Source organism: Passer domesticus, chromosome 2 (genome assembly GCF_036417665.1).
Source record: "Passer domesticus isolate bPasDom1 chromosome 2, bPasDom1.hap1, whole genome shotgun sequence".
Lineage (NCBI taxonomy): Eukaryota > Metazoa > Chordata > Aves > Passeriformes > Passeridae > Passer > Passer domesticus.
Window position 1 is genome coordinate 72,266,721 of NC_087475.1, and position 15,942 is coordinate 72,282,662.

Consider the following 15,942-nt stretch of genomic DNA (forward strand, 5'->3'; position numbering starts at 1 on the left):
AGTAATGACTAATAACTTCAGTGAAATAATAAAAGCTGTTCCTTTTTTCATACACTGTAGCTTTTCCCACCACTTCAAAACCCAGAGAATCTTGGTAACCTTCAAGGATTTGTTGATCTTACCTCTTGCAATACAGTAATGCTCCAGTAGCAGCCTTGCCATTTTTGGAAGATTTCTGCGAAGGTATAAACATTTAGCATTCCATATTCTTATTTTAGTCTTTTTCATATTCAAGATGTTATTCATACTACACTTTCTTTTTTCCTTCTGATATTTAAAGTAAAATATAAAAAACAACAAGAACAACCACTCCACCAAAGCAAAGCAAAGCAAACCAAATCCCCAAGAAATCAAAACTGATACGCTATCCCTTCCAAATGACAATTAAATACAGCAACTGACCCAAACTCAGAACTTTCAGGTTTTCAACACAGTTTTTAAAGTAGCCCACATTATCAAAGTAGCATGGGTTGGACTCCAGCTTGACCTTTCAAGGTCTTGATCTAACAGCATGCTGTAGAATGATAAAGCATCAAGAAGTCCTGCAGACATCTGTGGAGCTCTGTAAGGGTGCACCAGTCTGTTCACACATTATTAATTGCAGGATGGGTCTCTAAATTAGTTTATCAGGCAGTTTAACTGGCAACAGCAACCACCACAAAACCTCAGTTATAAAACCCCTTCTTTCTCGTAGAGATTGAGAAAAGCTGAAGACCTGAAAATTATTTTGCATTACAAGTAGACAAATTGGCAAGCCAAGAAAAATTTACAGGTATCAGAAATAAAATTAAAAGCTTCATATATGTTTTAATGGCAAAAAATTAGATACTTTATCTATCTTATCACAATCATTCTTTTATGAATGAAATTTCTTACAATGAATTATTTTAAGGTATCAATGCCTCTATATAAATCTTCCTCTAAAAGAAAAAAGAAAGTTTGAAATTGTCATCAATTGTTCTCAATTATAATTCCACACTATGCTGCTTTGATATCATTGCTATTTTCAAAGACTCTGATGTTTAAGTGAATGAATAACATCTTATTTTATTACTATGTCACAAAGTTTTTCATGTCTTCTGTATTCTTACAATGGGGTCCAAAGTGAAGCAGATTTCTTTTTTTAATGGAAAATCAAAGAGAAAGTATCAATGCAATTGTCAAAGATAAGTAAAGAGGGGCTAAAATGAATCAGAGAAGTCGACCAAAAGAGAAGAATCATCTGAGAAAGTTGGACTGATTATATTCAACATGGATTGCTCATCTCTGCTAAATAATATTCTCACACTGATGTGGAATTTTAAAAAATGCCTAGCAAACATAGCATTATTTCTACCTCTACAAGGGGACATTTTCCCCTGCTGCTCCTGTACTGCTTGGTTTCTTTCTGGCTTTACTGAGATGAAGAACCTGTGCCAGCCGGTGTAAATTTTCTTGAATGGAAGAAAGTGACCTGAGTGTCAGAGTCCTCTGCCCTGTGACTCAGTGCTCTTTCTGTGACACTGAATGAAATTTGAAACAGATAATTAGGATCTGTCTACAACTTAAAATTTTTATAAACATATGAGAGTGTGTTCGCATGATAACCTGCTGCAGTGTGTGTTTGCCATCCTTTATTTATAGTAGGGAAATAAGATAGTGAGGTGTTAAACGTGAGTAGCCCTGGGCAATATTTTAATTTCCCCATCTATTCTCTGAAAATGCCTCTGCAGCTGCAAATGACATTACATTACAGTCAGGAGCAGAGGGACTCTTCCAGGCTTGCTGTTTCCTCTGTGGCAGAGAATAGTTTTATGTATTGTGATCTACTTGCTAGACAAGATGCTTCTGCTAAAGGATGCCTCTTTGTGTTTTTTTCCCCTGATAGTCAGTTTTTCATGGACAGCATAGGGTGGGGGAATGGTCTGTGGAGTTATCTCTGCATTCATTTGCTTTTATGATTAGTCTAGTTACTCAAGAGCCGTGGGCAGGCTGCTGCCTGCTCCTGGAAATTGGATCAGTGACAAATCAACTCCTTTATTTCACTGGACTGTTAAATGTCATGCGCTACTTCAGTATTTCTGTTCAAAAATAACAAAAAAGCGACAGAAATCTAGAAACAACTTTTCAGAAGATAACAATGTGTCATGTTACTCATTAGACACTAATGTATACAATAAAACAGCAAATACAGATATAATAATGAAATACTAAAATGGGATATAGAGACAAATGCCTGGTTTTAACCTCATTGCATGGGAGACAGAGTCAGAGCTCTAAATAAGGAATTCTGACTTCATGTCACAGTTTGGTGCTTGTTTTCACATCTCTGCCTGAAAGTTATGCAGTTACTGTTTGTACCAGCAGCTAAACTGTTAATTCATCCCAGTGGCTCTGCTTGACTCACTGGAGATGTAGGAGAAAGGCAGGAATTTTGTTAGTAAGGAAACTCATACACCAGGAGATATCTGTGCCATCTTTCCCTGCTGTATAGGTGAACAGAGCTTTTCTCCTAATGGGGAGTTGCCTTCTCCAGATCCTTTCTAGCCCTTGAGTGGGCCCTTTTCAGTTGATACAGAAATCCAGAATTCCGTCTGACCTGACAAAAACTTTGGGCTCCTCTTTTGGTTGTAGACCTAGCAATCTTAACATCAACATCTGCATGGGTTTCCTAGGAAGGAACTATGGAGCACTACACTGAATTCTCAAAGCTGAAGAAAGTTTACTTGCCACAGGATGTGACTTGAACTTTTAGATGTGACTCAGAGTTTTAAATGGATTTAAAACAAAGTAAAAGTGACATGGAGCAGGACAGATTCCTGTGATAAAATGCAGATGGCTCTAGCTGAGCTGGCCACAGAGGTCCTTCTTCACTGTCAAAGAAGAAACATGGACCTGGCTGATCTGGGGTGATTTAAATGACCTTAGTTCTTCCTCATGACTTTAAATGTTCTGAAAGCAAGTAGTTCAGAAATAAGCGTGTATGTTTTAGTAATTTAAAGTTGGGCAAGGTGAATGTCACTCCTTCGGTCTCACCTACATTAAATTCAAGCCTGCTTACCACGAACTTGGGCATCTGAGACTTTCTGGGCTGATGGCCATTGCTGCGACAGCACAGTCCCTCAAAATCCTTCCCTTTTATAGTTGTCATATGGGAATTAACAGCCTTTTCTTTGAAACAACTTAGTCATCAAAATAATCTACGTTCATCAGAATAGATGAGGCATTTTCTAATTAACAGATTGTCCATATTTTTCTCCAATAACTTCTATATACAATACAGTTTTGTCTCCTTCTTGGTCACTTCTACAAATCCTCTAGATGCAGCTCCACTGTTAATTTGATAGTTTTCAAACAGAGAAATAATATAGATACATAATATTTCAAGAAACTATTGAGATTTCCCCCTTGGTTATCCACAAGCCAGAAGAAGTTTTGTACTCCTTAGAAAATTTATTTTCTATTTACGAGTGAGTAGTCTATGGCATAGTTAATTCTGAGCAATTTAAATTCCAAATATACCATTGTACTAAACATATTTTCCTTTCTTGTTGTCTTTCCAATTATCTTTTTATATCTTATTAGTAAAGAAAATTTTTAGTGTCCCTACCGTCATATAATTTCAACCGCTGGGAAAAGTTATTGATATTAAACTTATTAGGGAGTGACAGCAAAATGTGTTATAATTATTGAAGTATTTTTACTGTTTTTAAAATCAAAGAGCCAACATAATAAACCTGTTAAATTTGTTTTTCTTTAATATCTGTTTGCAAACTATTACATGTAATTGTTTTAAGATCTCTTAGTCCTTTTTTGCCTACTTGTAATCAACTGTTTTTAATATCATGTCAGTTTATATCACATAATTTATCTCCATTTTTGCCATTACTCTGGCAGCACTAAATTATTGGTAACTAGAAAAATCTTTCTCACAAACTAGAACACAGTGATTCCTTTTTTAATGTCTCTGCTTGGATAAGAAAAGGAGAAGAGCCTTAATTTATTTTCCCTGGTGTCCATTTGTTTGGAAGTTTTCTTTATAAGTACTCCCATAAGCAGTGGTGATGTCTCAGTGCACGTAGGTCTTGTCATCATCTTTCCTTTTTACAAGCTTTATTTGGAGAGGCTTGTTCCAGCTGGTGCTAGTGAAACCTGATAGAATGCCTCTTCTTGGAGTTATTTATACGTTTGTGTGTACATACATGAACCCTATCCTTTGAGAGACTGTGACTCAAGCCCTGCCTCATTTCAGCAGTTACCTCTGTGTTTGCTCCCAACCAGGGCAGTGCAGAAAGCACCAGAAAACCTGTGCCTCTGAAGATAATACTTTTAGATTATGTAGTGAGAGAACAGAGGATCTACCTTCCTCACAGCAGAGCTCCCTTTTTAGCCTGTGAAACTGGCAATTACAGATTGAAATTATTCACTAATGATAAAATAAATGGTTTGATATCAAGTATTCTTTTTAATCCCATAAATTACTTCTGTTTCTAGATCACTTAGTATCTGTATCCATAAGCAGACACCTGCACATATTAGGCTCTACACAAATGCAAATTAAAACAAAAATCTCTTCTCCACCCCCATATTTCTATGAGAATAGGAGGAAAGGCAGCAGATGAGTGCAATTAAAAGGATAGTACAGAAACATTGAGGCTCTCTTGCTTCATCATAGGCCTTAGCAGGAAGCAAAGTGCATTGGCAGTCTAACCCATGTCAGGCGTTTTCAATGGGTAAACATTGCACCGAAGTGAGGATTTGTTGGAGAAAAAGGAGTGGATTTTGTGGCTTTTTACATGGAGCTGCTTCCAGGTAGGAGAAAGCAAGATGTTCAACTTGCAAAAGTCTACAGCCAGTTTAAAACACATTGGTCGCAAAGGGCTAATCTGCTGGTACTACGAAATATTTAAAATAAGGTCTGAGATATAGAGATACATAAATAGTGGCAGAGTTTGCAAAAAACTTGTAGATCAGATGGGTCAGGATAAAAGCACATTAAGAGTGTAACAGGATGTTTTCTTTTCTTGATCAGAAGGCTAAATCTTTTTGAGGGAAGTGTTGAACTGACCTGTCATTATTTAAGTAGCCATAGGGACAAAGATCCCATTTGTTCTGATCCTCCGGCTGACATAAGCAAGAGACCAAATTCTGCATTTTCTTGAGAAAAGGTGTATGTATTCAACTGGACAATTTAAAAAGAAGAGATGAAAGGCTTCTATCACATTATGTTGAGCTGACCTAGTGTTCCTGCTGGGCTTGGTGCACTGTGGTGCAGTGGTGCTGCTCTGTGCCATTTGCATCTGGTGCTTCACACCCGGTCCCAAAGCAGCACAAATCTACTGAGAGGCAGCATCTTCTCCTCTCTGTGTGACTGGCTGAAGTAGAAGCTTTCTCCATGATGTCTCTGTTCTTCTTGTCAAGTCCCTGCTGGTGTGTCATGTTTCTTTTAGCACAAACAAAATGCTTTGGGAAATGAGATGAACTTGAGGGAAATTCATTATTTGGATTAGGTTCTTGTGCTGTGCTTGTGCCTCCATTCATTTGTACTAGATAATTTAAAATAACATACCTGAAAAAGGGAAAAAACTGCTGAATTTCCATGCTGAGCAAAACAAAGACATTTTGCAACTAAACAGTGCTTTGTATGCCTCAAAGTTTTATTTGTGGTCTTTGTTGTATTTCCTAAACAACACAGAATTTGGAGAAATTTGGTCTTGTTCTTGGACTATCTGAAGCTACTGATGAGAAAAGATAAAATGAATGCATTTGTATATTTCAAAATGTCTTCAATAAATCAACACTGCAAAGGTTTTACTTCACAGGAGCACAAAGCTCCAACATAACAACGGTTCCAGGGAGAAAAAAAGTACTGTTTTTCACATTTTGTCCTTGCTGATGTTTCAATTCTATTACAGTGGCAGTTGCTAATTGCTAAATAATACAAGTCACTTGTCAGGAGTTTCTATTAGCGTGTTATTATCTCTGCAGAAAAAGGGAGATTAGCTTAGCACTTCAGCTACCAGACCTAGGCAGGATTTCATACAGAAAAACATCAGCATGCAGAGCACAAAGTTTTTCACAAGGCCAGATAAGTACAGGAGCTTTTGTTTTGATGCTAATATGAAATAGCAACACAATATAAATACAAAGTCTTCAGTGCCAAAACTTTAGCTATAAAGTTATCAAATTTACAAATTACAGATATTTATTTTATTTCAAATAAATCTCAGGACAATATTTTGTTTACTCTTTTTAAAATGTTCACTCATGCAACAAAGGCTCTCAATTGTCTGATGCTCTAGTTACTAGATGAAATCAATGTCAGAATAAAATTTGTTGTCGAACTCATAGAACACAAAATTATGTTAGAAGAAACAGGTTATTAGTGTATATCCCTTAATAGTGTTGAGAGATCTCATGCATCATGAAGTCATAATAAAAGAACTGTTGTCTGTGTTATTTATTTGGCAAGTATGAAGTTTCCCGTTATTTTTCCCCATTTTGTATACATTCAATTACTCTGATTGAAAAAATTTGACTGCAGCACTAGAAAGACAAAGTCCTGCCCTGAAGAGCTTGTGGTCTAAAAGGCAGAACACTACAAAGAGGATTCAAGCATGTAGGTTTCTGTGTGATTAACACTATGACTCATGTCTTTAATGATGGTGTCTTCTGCAGATTCCCAGTTCTTCCTGGTTATTTTATGTATCCTAAATATTTTGACTGCACCTCTCATCTACTTCCAGCACAGACTTATTCTCCAAGATGTATGCCCAGCTTTCCAACTCTTAACTCCCATCTTTCCTACATTGTCCTGGCTTCTGAATGAAAAAAGCAAAACCAGAAAATGCTGTAAGAGAGAGACCACAACACCAATTTTTGTTCTGAACATGGAAAATATTTTATTATCTAATAATTCAAATTAATCTCACTTCTTCATGTGGTAGCCATATGCCATGAAGGACCCACGGATTTTTTGGAGGGCAATAGGTATGGAAGCAGAGAGGGGCTGCCCATAATGATGAAGATTTTTTGTTATCCCTAGATTATATGATTAATTTCCCAGAGACCTAAGCATCTGAAGTTTTCTCCTGATACTCACTTCTGCAAAAGCAGATCACAGGGTTAGCCATCTGATAGTGACATTACAGCAGTGGCATGATAAACTGTTTCTGTTCCCAAGTTTGAATGAGAGGCAGTCCTTAAAATGGCAAATCCAGACAGAAATCCTGAGCTTCGTACACAGGAGGTTTTATGCTTTTTACTGTCATTTTTGTCTGATCTTAGTTCAGTGTCAAAGGACATACAGACTTTCATTTTTAAATTGCAGGCTGATTTTTAAAATCAGCTCAGCAACTCAGCTGGAATAGATTTTCTAGATATTTCAGTAACAAGCAACCCTCATTCCCGTGTTCACTGACATTCAGAAGAGCTTAGCACCGAAAGTATGATCTCCTTAGTCATTGTAGCCATTGTAGACAGTTCTGTGCCCTTGCAGGCAAAAAGGATACACAAATTCTCTTCATAAAGTTCTTTAATTCAGTTCTAAACATGAAAAAAATGTTTTGTTCCTGTTACACTTTCTGGAAAGTTGTTCCAGGCAGGTCAGTGGGTAGGTTTATTTCTGTAGGGTCAGACTCAAAAGATACTTGTGTTCAGTTTATTACCCCCAGTCATTCTTGTTCAAGTGTTATTCTTTAACATAAACAGTTTTATTTCCTCTTAGCATTTAACCCAACACATATTTATTAGCAGCCATATATTTTATTAGCCTGTGTTTTGTCAAACCAAACAAAGCCTTTCATGCTCTGGATGATGCTATTTAGTTTTTTCAAGTCAAAGTCACTCTTCTTGAGCATTGGTAATAAGTTTTGTGTCAGATTAAAAACGAAGTGTCATGAGCACTTTGTACAACAGGAGTGATGCTTCGCTACCTGTGCAGCTAATGCTTCCTAGTGCTGTATTTTGTTGTTTCACAAATAAAAAATAACCATTTTTATCTCCCCTCACGATCATTTTCATCTATTACCTTCTAACTAAGAGCATAAGTTCCTCTTGAGAGAGCTTCTCCAAACTGTTTATCCTGGAAAAAAGGAGGCTCAGGGAGGACCTCACTGCTCTCTCCAGCTGCCTGAAAGGAGGGTGTAGCCAGGTGAGGGTTGGCCTCTTCTGCCAGGTAGCAAGTGACAGGATGAAAGGACACAGTCTCACGCTGCACCAGGGGAGGTTTAGGTTTGACATCAGGAAGAATTTATTCACAGAAAGGGTCATTAGACATTGGAATGACTTCCCAGGGTGGTGGTGGTCATCATCCATGGAGGTGTTTTGGGGAAGGCTGAATGTAGCACTCAGTGCCATGGTCTGGTTGACAGGGCAGCGTTCACCCACAGGTTGGATTCAATGACCTCAGAGATCTTTTCCAACCTAACTGATTCTGTGATACTGTGATAAGGATTACAGGGAATGAACTGAGTGCCATGTACACAGATTTGTACATTTTTAGCTCAGGCACCTCACTTCAGTTGCTGAGGAAGTCTGTTGTCAAGAGCCAATAAAAGGAGACAAAGAGGGTCATGTTCAGAGAGCAATTCTCTCTTAAGTATGGGTAGCACCTTTACTTCCCTCCACACATCTGGGACATCACTCTCCAGACAATGGATATGAAACACTCGGCTACATGATCAACACTATCAGTACTTCTGATTTTGGTTAGTAGCATGGGAGATGTTTGTTTCAGAAGGAGGTGAAGAACAGTTGTCCCACATGTGACCATGCCATCTGTACCACCCTTCCTTAGAGTGATTCTCTATAACGATGTTAAGATCTACAGTAAAGGCAAAAAGTTAGTGTTTTTCAAGTGCAACAAAACAAATCAGAGGAAACTATCAATGTTCTGGGTTTTCAGTTTTTTTAAAACATAGTAAATGTTTGTTAAACAAGGTGAGCAATACAATGTTAGAAAAACCTGACTTCAGAATCTGCGATTTGTTATGGCAGCTCTAACAAAGCTTTGGACAAAATTCACTAGTATCTTGGAGTTTTATTTCCACTTAGATTGAGATTATTTCCATTCCCATTATGGTCCTACTTTGCCCCCAAATTCAACATCATTAATTGTGTTGACAATGAAGCAAGTGTTCATTTAGTTTTGAGGACCTTTCAAGATTATCTTTCATCTTGACCTTCTCAACAAATTTCTTTTTCTTTGCTTTATTTTAATTAAAATGTTTGAGAAATATTTGCCACTGTTTCAAACAACCTTTGAAAACTCTAGCAGAGCTTGGCTTGCTGTCCTCTTGAACTCTTGATATATGGTTGTTTATTCTAGCATTTCAGTGGGAGTTGAATGGTGACCTCCTCAGAAAATCTAGTTCAAGGAATGAGGTCTAAGCTCATAAAAATTCTAGTCTGAATCCTTAAGTATTTTCAAAAGCATGCAAGAAATGACAAAGGTTAATTACTAGTGACTTCATGTAAGTAATTTATATATTTTTGTAATTCTTTTCAAGGGTATAAAAAGTGTCAGTCACGTAATACAAATCTTTTGTAGCTGGCTCATTTTGTATACAATGAAGAACTACTAATTTATACCTTCTGCATTTTCAAGTGTAAAAAAGTCAATTTTTTCAGAAGCAGCTTTCCATATGTACTTATGATCAGTGTAAGTTCACTGCACATATTCCTTATTTACTATTTCACACTTTTGTTTTTTGTTAATACAAAAATTACAGTGTATCAGCTTGTAACCTTTTCACATGCTGGTTTATCTAAAATTTGTTAATTTTTTTATTACAATCAGTAAAAATTATCATATTTTAGGATCAAGAAATGAAAAGATCAAAGCTGTCTACTTAATCTTTTGGAGGTTTGTACTAAAAATTATAGGACTATTCCATCCAACTAGTTTGAGGCATCTTGTAAAATGAGATAGGGCTTCATGATTCTACGTTCTGGATTATTCCTGGGGAACCAGCTGCAAATGTCCTGTCTCTTTTAATACTGGTAATATTTTTTACTTCTGTTTCATATACAAACAATGGCAGTAAACTGAATATTTAAAATGTTTTTTAAGAAGTTTCTTATTATTTCTCATCGAATATATATACCTTGATGGTTCTGACAGCTGGATAAGCATGAAATAGACTTTTCCTAAAATGCAATAACTGTATAGAAATTGGAAAGTGAGAATCTGACATACTCTCAAGGTTATATAAAGACAAAGTGATTAACTACCAAGACTGTATATATAAAGGGAAAACTTACTGTCTCTGCATACATTGGGATGAAGAGCACAGATTACTATTCTGCCCGTACCAGCTCACATGTAGGAGATGCTAAAGTAGAGCTCTTACGGCAGGAGCAAATCTCTACAGTTTGTGTTACAGATTCCGCATCTGTTGGCATAGAATAAGAGTGACACAGAAAAGAAGACATTAGTTCAGCAACTTCCATCTTGTCTGGGACTCAAACTCAGAACTGAAATGGTTATTTTATTAAAAGCTAATAATTTATGCACAAGCAGAGATATAAGTTTCATGTGTAGTTCTGGGGTTTTTTGACATTGTGTAAATACAACATATGGGAAAACTGCCCTGTGCTGCCTTTGGGAGATGTCCTGTCATTCACAAGCCATTGGATGTGTTCTCCGTGTGCACTCCTGACACCCTCAGTCTGCTTGGTGAAGGCACAGCCTGCTTCTGTGACACATGACAGGAGTGGGTGTCTCTGCTTTGTGTCCTGTAGTGCTCGTGCCATGACAACTCTGATTCCTTTTAACAGACCCTCCCTGAGTGATCTGTATCACACCCTGCTGGGGCACTGACATGCTCTACGCATGGCTGAGTGAGCCTCACACAATCAGTCCCTCATCCCTCACTGATGTCCTTCTACCTCCAGCTGCACCTGAAGGTGCAGACCTGGGCCTGGCTTTGCTTGGACCAGGGCTGTTTGGAGCTTTTGCATCTCACAGCAAGTGGGAGAACTAGGCACTGTGCTTCTGCCCCAAGCCTGGAGTCAGGGATCTCAACCTGCTCCCAGAAGCAAGGTGTGGGGGTCCCACCTGTGTGCTCCTCTTCATCCTCCCCAAAGTCCCAGGTATCAGTCAAGGCCATGGCTGAGTTCCTACTCCATTTTACCCACACATAGATGAAGCTTTGGCAGAGGACTGCAAGGGACAGTTCCACAGGTATCGGGCAACTGGATATACCCTCTTATTAAAATCTACCCTCTTCACTGTACGGAAGCCACATCCCCAGATCCATGCAAATATTCAGCAACTGCCCAGCAGCACCAGAACAGCTTCTGAGGCCCCACTTCCTTTGTCAAGAAGGTCACTATGGTCCTGCCCAGGACAGCCACTCTCATTGATTCACTTCCTCAGATTAAGATGAGGAAAGCTCTCATTTGCTTGAATATAACAAAAATACAACCCCAAAACTCTCTCTTAAGATTAATTGTTGTGTTATGCTGAGTGTAGTTGTCTGTAGCAACAATTACAGGGAAGGGGGGGATGGCAATAAAAATACAGCACTGACATATGTATCTTCTGTACTAGAGAGGTCAGCTCTGGGTGGTTCATCTGACCTTCAAATGCCCAGACATGCCAAGCCACCAATGTCTGACAGACAGGGTAAGTTTGGTAACTTGTCATCTGCACAAATAAGCACAATTCTAGACTCAGCAGTTTCAAATGACACGACATACCTTGACAGGGAAACTTGATAGCAAAGCAGCTTTAAATGGAAAGTTATTTCTGGTGGCCTGATCATTTGCCTTAGGCACATGGGGTGCAATGTCTTGTGTCTCAGTGGCTTTGTAGCTGGGATGCTCAATAAACCTGGGCAATATTACTGTCCAGTCACTGAATCACATTTGGCTACTGACAGTACAGAAAGATGGTCCAAGTCCAGGGAGGAACTTCAGGATTGAGGACAAAATCTCCTCAGAGGTAACTTATCTTCTTTTGCAACAAAACAGTACTTAATGGTAATTAATAACTATTTTTAAGAGCAAGAGAAAGCTCTTTAAAGAAGATACTCAAACACTCAAGAGTGACAAATTTGAGATTACCTCTAATGTCTGTGAAATAAGCAAGATCTGATGATTTATCCTGGTTGAAAATTTAAATTCTGACATCTAGAAGTAGCCTCATGAACACCATTAAATTCAAGTAGTGTCCCTCTTTTTCCTATGTCTGCACAGGAACAAGAATTTAGTACTAATATAACTTGGTCTTATTCTTTATTTTTTGATCTAAAATTGTAGACTAATTTTTTTACTCTTTAAGAATGTGTCTATCACTTCTTTTTTTTAGTGAAATAACTATGAAAATACAGAAAACCAGCAATAAAGTGTTCAATTCCTTCTGGTATTTTGCTCTGAAAAATTAATAGGAAGCACTGGAAAATGCTATACTGTCTCACCTCACTGAATAGTAATTTACAATGCAAATATATGTAATTTTCCTTAAGCATAGTAGACTTGGGGGGAAAAAAATAAGGTATGCAGTCAATCCTGCTCTGTAAACACATGAACAAAACTGCCCCTGAAGCTTCAACTCCAATCTCCTTTTCCTTTGGCACCTCTATTTTCATTAAGATTATATCATACTGTTTGTTACAATGACTGTCCTGGCAGTTTTATGTGGGAACCATAACAGTGATAAACATTAATATAACTGTTAAAATTGGTTTAAAAAGCAGAAAATAATTGATTCTTTTTAACAAACCTTTCAGTCTTAGTTCAAAAAGAATATGATTTAAGCCATGGGTGAGGAATAGTTCATCCCACTCAGATGATGTGGCTCCATCTCCATTAGGGCTTCAGGCTGGAACAATAGTGTGAGCTTGGAGGGAAGTCCTGAATATCCTCATTTCCCACAGCTCAGAATTTACAAAGAAGTTCTGGGGGTGGGAACTGGATGTCTTTTGGAGGAAACTCAATGGGAATCTCCCATCCAGGGTGCACCACATGCACTGCAATCACAAACGTAGACAGGCATATGAAACCAATAAGCTTCAAACTCTTCAAACAGCTTCAAGCTGCATGTTTCATAGCTATGTTCAATCCAGGATTCCAGACTATATCTAAGCAGATAATATTCATGAGCCATGGGTTATGTGGGATTAGGGGGCTCAGCACTACCTCTTTTAGTCTATTAATCCACTCCTTTAGTGCAAAATTAGGTACTTGCATAGACATACCCCGGGTCTTAGTGCTAAATTCCTCTCTTCTTGAAGGAGCCATCACTTGTATATATTTATATATGTACAAAAATAAAATACTGATTATACACAGGAACAATCAACAAAATTGAAATTACATCCTTTTCTACTTCCTAAAAGTACTGTAATTTCATCCATGAAAATTCAGTGCTTACAAAGTGTGATTTTCCATGAGACTGTTATTCAATCAATTTTCCAGGGGGACTGATTGATGCTGAGTGGGTGGCAATTGAGTAACCTGCCAAGGTCACACATTGAGACATTGCTTTTCCTGAAACTGCAGTCCAGCATCTTGCTGACTAGCAGTCCTGCTAAATAGAGGCAGCCTCTACCTATAAGAAATTACTAGAAATGACCATATAAATACCAACCACTGAAGAGAAATGTAACAACATTGAATGACCTCCACATTAATGGATCTAATTTTCAGGTGAATACTACACAAAAGCAAACACAGTTCTTTCAGGTGGATTACTGGATGGTGTTTTATTCTGTGCTGATCACAGGCACGTTGTTCTGCTGGCCAGTTGAACATGTCCAATGCACTTTTAGCATGCGCTCTAAAATACTCTAAAAATACTAGTAAGTGTATAGGATTAAAAACATAGTCCTGTGTTCTTCTTAGTCCTGATCTACTTTGGTAAAGATGAATGTCAAAGTTGCCCTGTGTACATTACAATGTTTAGAAAAGCAACTGTCTTTTATCTGGGCTTCTTGTAGTGAAATTATTTCCTAATGATGCCTCATCTCCTGCTGCCCAGGCATGTTGTTTTGCTCCATATGAAGTCGATATATGAGGAAAATTACACTTTTTACTGTTCAGACCAGAATACCTGAAGTATAGTTCTTTTTAGCCTCGATTTCTGGAAATACTTCATGCCACTTGAGTCTTCTTTGTGCTAAGAATCATCAGCTAAAAGGATAAAAATGGGGTAGTGAGGCCTGTAAACAAGTTAAGAGAAAATAATTATGAAATGCTTTATTATGTCGCTCGTGGCAGCATCAGCATACTTTGAAGGTAAGTATCAGCCTAAGGTTCCAAAATCAGGGGTGATGTAGAGAAAATAAAAGGATCTCTCAAAAGTAGAAGAACAACACAAAAATAAAAAGAACTTAATATGGTTTATAACAACAAAATAGCTTAGATTAAAATAAATGTTGACAGAAAAAGCTTTCTCCTTGTTAAAAAAACTTGATTCAAGAATAGAATAAAGTTTCTACTTAAAGGGTTTAAATATTAATATTACTTTTACCTACATGATCTAATTTTTATTTCCCATTATTAAAAACAATGTTTTCAAATGCAAATATGCAAGAAACTAATATATCTCTGAAATTACCAAAATAGGGTGTTAGGGCCCCAAATTCAATTAAAGATCTTCCACAATGCTGGTTATAAAACATCTGTTTTGTTCAAATGACTGCACTGTGAAGTCACAGTGTGATGGATTGACCCTGACTGGTTGCCTGGTGCCAACCAAATCCACTCTGTCACTGCCCTCCTCAATGGACAGGAAAGAGCAAATAAAACAAAAATCTCATGGGTTGAGATAAGGGCAGGAAGAGATCACTCACCAATTACCATGATGGACAGAACTCGGGAAAATTAATTTGATTTATTATTATTAATCAAGTCAGAGTAGGATAATGAGAAACAAAACCAAATCTTGCAATATCTTTCCATCACCCCTTCCTTATTCACAGACTTCACTCCTGACTTCTCCACCTCCTTGCAGCAGTGGTGCAGGGGGAGTGGGGGTGCAGGGAGTGGTGGCTGCAGTCAGTTCAACACATGTCTCTGCTGCTCCTTCCTCCTCAGGGAAGGACTCCTCACACTCCTCTTCTCCAGCCTGGGGTCCCTCCCATAAGAGACTGTGAACTCCATGAACTTCTCCCACCTGAGTCCTACCCTCAAGGGCTGCAGATCTTCACTAACTGCTCCAATGTGGGTTCTTCAGAACAGGCTGCCCAAGTGTGGGTCCTTCCACAGGCCACTCCTCCCACCAGGACCCTGCTCCATTGTGGGCTTTCTGTGGGGACACTGCTTCCTTCAGACTTCCACTTGCTCCAGCACAGGATCCTTCATGGGCTGCAGGTGGATCTCTTCTCCACCACGGCCTTCCATGGGCTGCAGGGGCACGACTGCCTCACCATGGTTCTGCACCAAGGGCTGCAGGGGAATCTCAGCTCTGGTGCCTGCAGCACCTCCTGCCCCTCTTTAGTCATGATCTCGATGTCTGCAGGGCTGTTTCCTCTCATATATTCTCACTCCCTTCTCCAGCTTCTACTGCTACTTCTCCCCTGTTTCTTAAGTCTGTTATCCCAGAGGTGCTGAAACCATCACCAATGGCTTTGGCCTTGGTCTGTGACAGTTCTGTCTTGGAGCCAGCTGGCATTGGCTCTGTAGGACATGGGACAAGCTTCTGGCAGCTTCTCGCAGAAGCCACCCCTGTAACCACCCACTACCAAAACATTGCCATGCAAACCCAATAGACACATAAAAAGTATTCACAAAGGAACAGGTTGTGCCTGACTGGTTCTGAACATCTGCCTGATAAGTAAGTCCTTACTAATACTGAGCATTTCTTTTCTCAGTGTTCTTGTTTTAAATTCAACTCACCAAGAAATATTTTCTCAGAACAAGTGTTTTAAGTAACATCTCTTATGTTCCAAAACAATAAATAAGTATTTTCTTGTTGCTGTAAATGATCTCTAGCAGTTGCTGTAAATGAAAATACAC

The 15,942-nt window shown here is 38.4% G+C and overlaps 2 long non-coding RNA genes across 2 annotated transcripts; both read right to left on the reverse strand.

The window, feature by feature from the left end:
- Positions 1-8,257: 8,257 nt before the first annotated feature.
- Positions 8,258-10,663, reverse strand: LOC135295510 (uncharacterized). The gene is made up of 3 exons (XR_010357631.1): positions 10,571-10,663; positions 10,243-10,373; positions 8,258-8,803 (listed from the first exon to the last, which is right to left on the reverse strand). It is a non-coding gene; the product is annotated as an uncharacterized LOC135295510 (long non-coding RNA).
- Positions 10,664-12,783: 2,120 nt separating this feature from the next.
- Positions 12,784-14,646, reverse strand: LOC135295511 (uncharacterized). Its single transcript, XR_010357632.1, has 3 exons — positions 14,543-14,646; positions 14,036-14,144; positions 12,784-12,953 (listed from the first exon to the last, which is right to left on the reverse strand). It is a non-coding gene; the product is annotated as an uncharacterized LOC135295511 (long non-coding RNA).
- Between the last annotated feature and the right edge of the window lie 1,296 nt (positions 14,647-15,942).